Source organism: Muntiacus reevesi, chromosome 8 (assembly GCF_963930625.1).
Source record: "Muntiacus reevesi chromosome 8, mMunRee1.1, whole genome shotgun sequence".
NCBI lineage: Eukaryota > Metazoa > Chordata > Mammalia > Artiodactyla > Cervidae > Muntiacus > Muntiacus reevesi.
The window spans coordinates 29704748-29711160 of record NC_089256.1 but is presented as its reverse complement, the minus strand read 5'-3'; the positions used below and the strand labels follow the sequence as shown (position 1 = coordinate 29711160).

Sequence of the window (6413 nt, the reverse complement as noted above, 5' to 3'; positions counted from 1 at the left end):
GCCAGGAGGGTAGGGCCAGGGTGGACCAGTGGAGGATCACTTGTGAAGGTCACAGGTCCCAGACACAGATCCATGAAGAGACAAAGATTTATTCATGAGACTTTAGAATATTTCTCCTCCCCAATGTCTTACCGCCAGTAGGATCCAGTGTAGTAGCAGTGGAGCAGCACCGAAAAAGCTGACACAGATGCGGGAAAGCCCAAAGTCAAGTGAAAAGAAAGTGTTAGTCGGCCAGTGGTGTCCGACTCTTTGTGACCCCACGGGCTGCAGCCCACCAGACTCCTCTGTCCATGGGATTCTCCAGGCAAGAATACTGGAGTGGGTAGCCTTTCCCCTCTCCAGGGGATCTTCCCAACTCAGGGACTGAATCCAGGTCTCCCATGTTGCAGGCTGATTCTTTACCAGCTGAGCCACAAGGGAAGCCTTAACACTAAATAGACACAGTCAAACTCCTAGCAATACAACACAATCAAAAATGGGCAGAAGACCTAAATAGACATTCCCCCAAAGAAGGCATACAGATGGCTAAAAGCATGTGAAAAGATGCGCAACATCATTAATTCTTACAGAAAGGCAAATCAGTTCTACAATGAGGTATCACCTCACACCAGTCAGAATGGCCATCATCAAGAAACCTACAAACAATAAATGCTGGAAAGGGTGTGGAGAAAAGGGAACACTCTTACACTGTTGGTGGGAATGTGAATTGGCACAGCACCTATGGAGAACAGTATGGAGGTGCCCCTTAAAAAAAAAAAAAAAAAAGAATATAGAGCTACTATGTCATCCAGTAATCCCACTCCCAGATGTTTATTCAAAGAAAATCATAATTCAAAAAGATTAGCGCAGCCCTATTTACAGGACATGGAAACCACCTAAATGACCATTGATGGAAGAATAAATAATGAAGATGCAGTCCATATGTACAGCAGAAGGTTACGCAGCAGTAAAGAAAGATGAAATCATTTCATTTGCAGCAATACAGATGGAAGTCAGTGAGACTCGAAAAGACAAATATCATATGGTACCCCTTATATGTGGAATCTAAAAGAAAGGCTACAAACGAGCTTATTTACAAAACAGAAGCCGAGTCAGGAATGACATTCATGGTTACCAGGGGATAAGGGTAGGGAGGGGTGAACTGGGAGGCTGGGATTGGCATATACACAACTACCATATGTAAAATAGGTAGCTAGTAAGAACCCACTGTAGGGCACAGGGAGCTCTGTTCAATACTGCGTAATCAGCTATACGGGGACCTAAAAAGGAGGGGCTCTGTAACTGATTCACTTTGTGATACAGCAGAAACCAACATAACACAGTAAACCAACTACACTGCAATGAAAATTGATTCTATAAAAAGATGACCACACGTTTTCATACTAAAGGTCTGCTTACCTTAATGCCTGTTAACTAATACAACATATTTGGCTTTCAATGAAAAATTACAAGGTATGTCAGAAAGCAAAAAAAAAAAAAAAGTCTGAAGAGAAAAAGAAGCGTCAGAACCAGACTCAGATGTAATATACATGTTGGAATTATTAAAACAAGTAATTTAAAATATCTATGTTTAATACATTAGGGGTGCTAATGGAAAAAGTACACAACCTGCAAGAACAGATGGTAAATTTAAGCAGAGAGAAGGAAACACATGTGGTAAGTAGATATGTATAATGAAATCACTTTGCTGTACACAGAAACACACAATGTTGTCAAAAACTATATCTCAGAAAAAAAGAAGAAAATAATATTAAGAGACACATGCCCATGTTTACAAAACAAGGGAAACTAAGAAGTGTCTATATTTTGCCAACACTTTACACACAACTCTTATGCATAATGGGAAAAATTAAAATCAGTGGCTACAGAAAAAGAACAGCTGGAAATCAAAAACACTAACAGAAATGAAGAATGCCTTTGATGGGTTCATTAGTAGACTTGGCACTGTCCAGGAAAGATTCACCGAGCTGAAGACAGGTCAACAAAAACTTTCCAAACTGAATTGCAAAAAGACTAAGAGGAGTAAAAATGAAGAGAACAGAACATTGACGAGTTGTGAGATGATTTCAAAAGTTATAATATGTGTGTGATAGAAGGAGATGAGAGAGACAATGGAATAGAAGAAACAGGTGAGGTAATAATAGCCAAGAACTTCCCAACAGTAAATAAAAGTACAAAACCACAGATCTGGGAAGCTTAGAGAACACAAAGCAGAAGAAGCAAGCAAACACTGCTTGCTTCAACAGCGTGTATACTAACATGGGAATAGTACAGAGAAGACAAGCAAGGCTCCCTTACAAGGATGGTGCACAGATCCATGAAGAGCTGCATACACTTTTGTGACTAGTTAATGATGCATGTGTGCATGCTCAGTCACACAGTTGTGTCCGACTCTTTGTGAGCTCACCTCATGGACTGTAGCCCACCAGGTTCCTCTGTCCATGGAATTCCCCAGGCAAGAATGTTGGGAGTGGGCTGCCATTTCCTTCTCCAGGGGATCTTCCTGACTCAGGGATAAAACCCACATCTCCTGCATTTCCTGCATTGGCAGATGGATTCTTTACCACCTGGGAAGCCCATAGTTAATAATACTGTGTTGCATATTGGAAAGTTGCTCAGAGAGTAGGTTTTTAAAGTTCTCATCAATAAGAAAAAAAAACAAAACCTCTGTAACTGTGTATGGTGATGGATGTTAACTAGATTTACTGTGATGATCATTTTGCAATATATACAAATATTGAACCACTACATTGTATATCTGAAACTAATATGATACCATATATCAATTCCACCTCAACTAAAAATGAAAAAAGCAAATGAATGTATCTAGGTAAATCATATTCAAACTTCAGTAAACCAAAGACAAGAGAAAGTCTTGAAAGCAAGAGATTTGGGTTTCAACAGAAATGGGTAGAGTCTTACATGTCCTGCTTACTAGTTAATCATTACTGGACTTTACCTCTTTTAAACATTGTTGGTTTTCTCCTTTATGTAAAGGGAGAAAAGGTTCATATAAAAATACTTTTTTATAGGTATTGCATTCTTTTTTATATAACTAAAGAGCAAATGAGGTCATAAATGTATGAGGAAGTGCTTTTTTAAAAACAGCAATCTCTAAATATGAAAAGTGTCAATCATTAATGAATTGCATCCTCATCACTCTTTCCGGGACCTTGAAATGAGCTTTCTCAGCAAGGAGAATCCTGGAATTATAAGGCATTACCTTAATGGATATAAAATTGGATATTGTTTTTAGCTTAGATGAGAGTGAAACCGATGCCTCCAAGGTAAAGTTCATGCAAAAGGTGAGAGGACAGTGAGATGCAATCTCATGAGATAAATGGGTAGGGTAGGCATAAACTACGGAGAAGGCAACGCCAACCCACTCCAGTACTCTTGCCTGGGAAATCCCATGGATGGAGGAGCCTGGTAGGCTGCAGTCCATGGGGTCTCGCAGAGTCGGACATGACTTTGCAACTTCACTTTCACTTTTCACTTTCATGCACTGGAGAAGGAAATGGCAACTCACTCCAGTATTTTTGCCTGGAGAATCCCAGGGATGGGAGCCTGGTGGGCTGCCATCTATGGGGTCACACAGAGTCAGACACAACTGACGTGACTTAGCAGCAGCAGGCATAAATTAACTGAGATGCTTTGGAATCAGCAGGAAATAAATATATCCTGATACAGATATATCTGTAACTATATCTATAGAAATATCAGGATTCCCAGGGAGGTATCTGAAAAAAATGAATTTTAACTTTTTCAGCTCACTAGAGCAAAGATATATCAGCAGCAGAACTATTAGAAAAACAGGCTCTTGCAAGTAAGAGGAGTTGACATATACACATTTGCATTGAGCATCAGAATTTACAAAACACGTTTGCAAGCATTGTACCATTTGGGTTTCATAACCAAGGGCATTTAGACTCCAATAAATTAAGAGATTTTCTGACTTTGCTTGACATCAATCATGGTTGAATAATTCTTTTCTCTGCTTGTATCTTTTAAGTTCAGAACCAAATAGCTAATGAAATTGCTTTTCTATATGGATAAAAGGTAGCTGTGATAAGCAGAGAAAATTTTCATGTAGACATTTTTTAAAATTTCAGGATAATACCCAAGTGAATTATTTATATAACATTTAGTTTATAAAGTGGTTCTGTGCAGTGATCACATTTTATGCTTGTTCCTCACCCTTGTAAGATTAATCTACAAGGCAGGGACCACTGAACTCATTCTGATTTCAATGAGATGTCCAGGGGCAGCCTGGACAGTGAAGTCCTGCCCTGCAACTATTGAATCCCAGGGATGGGAATCAGAGACTCTGAGACTTCAGACCTCAAACCTAACTCAGTCAGTGCAGGCTTACAAAGCACCACAGACTGATGGCTTATCAACAGCAGACATTTATTTCTTTCATTTCTGCAGGCTGGATGTCTGATACCAGGGTGCCGGCATGATCAGGGTCTAGTTGCAGCCTGCCAACTTTTGACTATGTCCTTGTATTGTGGATAAAGGAGATCGGGAGTTCCTTTATAAGGGCACTTTCCATTCATGAGGGCCCCACCCTCATGACCTAATTCCCTCCCAGAACCCCGCCCCCACAACTCCATCAAACTGGGGCTCAGATTTCAACCTATGAATTTTGCAGGGACACAGACATCCAGTCCTTTGCACAACCCCACGTTGGCTTTTTATTTCACCTTGCTTGTCATCTATTTTCTCTGTCACTAAAACACTCTTCATTCTCACTTACTTCACTCTGTATGAAAGTCTCTAGGCCCATCCACATCTCTGGAAATCACACAGTTTTGTTCCTTTTTATGTCTGCGTGAATATTCCATTCTGTGTGTGTGTGTGTATGTGTATGTGTATGTATATACACACACACTTATCTATATAAGGCACTCCATGTCTTCTTTATCCACTCATCTGTTGATGGACATTTAGGTTGCTTCCACGTCCTGGCTATTGTAAAGAGTGCTGCAGCAAACACTGGGGTGTATGTATCTTTGGGAATTATGAATTTCTCCAGGTGTATATGCCCAGGAGTGTATATGGAATCTAGAAAAATGTACAGATGAACTTATTTGCAGAGTGAAAATAGAGACACAAATGTAGAGAAAAAAAAAAATGTATGGGTCCTAAGAGGGGAAGTGGGGAGTGGGAAGAATTGAAGTAGGATTAGCCCCAAACTCTTAACTGACCCTCATCTCCCTTTTCTCTCCCAAGTGCCTTTACATGGGCTTCTGCTTTCTGCTCCCCACAGTTCATCTAACCAAGACAATACCTGATTCCTAGTGGTTTTCAAGAGATGGGGATTGACATGTACACACTACCATATATAAAATAGATAACTAATGAGAACCCACTGTACAGCACAGGGAAACTATCAGTGCTCCTTGGTGAGCTAAGTGGGAAGAAAATCCAAAAAAGAGCAGGCATGTGTATACATACAGCTGATTCACTTTGCCATACACAGAAGCTAACATGACATTGTAAAGCAACTGTACTCCAGTATTTTTTTTAAAAAGAACACTCCTCATTTAATCTTAATCTTCACAACACAAAAGAGGTAGTTTTACCTTCACTCACTTCAACATTTTAATTTCACCTGCTTCTTTGACATCACGAATCAAATCCACTTCTTCGACCACTTGTTTAAGAAAGAAATCCTTTCAGTTTTCCTCTCCATCATGCTTTTAAAAGCTGTCTCTAAAAATGGCTGTTGTAATCATTGGTGGATAATTTGCTTAAGGTTAAATCTCCTGGCTTGTTCAACACCTTCATCAGAGGCTTCTTCTTTTTCCTCTTCTTGGAGATCTAAATGCAGGAATCTACTTCCATCAACATCTCTTCCAATGCACCCCTTCTGTTCTGTTAGTGCTAAGGCTCAGAATCCAGTTATTGGAATCTGACTGCATTTTGCCTCCAACAGGAGTCCAGGCTACAAATGATGTGCCCCACATCTCTCAAATCACACAAAGGTGACAGCAAATTTCTTTAAATTTGTAGAATTTATTGACTTTTTGAGTTCCAAGGCAAATTTGATCAATCCTGTTAGGCCTTTACATTATGATTGCTCTCTACACCAGAGGATTTCCTCCCTGATTCGACAGATCTCAGCCATGTTGAGACATAATCGTGCCTCCACACGGCAGCTAATTCAATATGAGTTAAGCTGCATGAAAATTGAATGTTCTTTCTAACTGACTACATCACTTTACAACACTGCTGGATTACGTTCTCATGTTACCTCTGAGTCATTCAATCATCAATCAGTGTCGTCTCAGGGGGCACCGTAGCCAGCCCTGAATTAGGAGGAAAGTGTTGATGGCAGATCTTAGTGTCCGAGGCGTGTTAACGTTATGTGCTAAATTATTAGTAAAAGGCTTAGTGAACTGTAGCCC

The 6413-nt window shown here is 40.0% G+C and overlaps 1 non-coding gene across 1 annotated transcript; it reads left to right on the top strand.

Annotated features, from left to right (window-relative positions):
* The first annotated feature begins 2234 nt into the window (after positions 1 to 2234).
* Positions 2235 to 2337, top strand: LOC136173863 (U6 spliceosomal RNA). Its single transcript, XR_010664333.1, has one exon. It is a non-coding gene; the product is annotated as a U6 spliceosomal RNA (small nuclear RNA).
* Positions 2338 to 6413: the final 4076 nt, after the last annotated feature.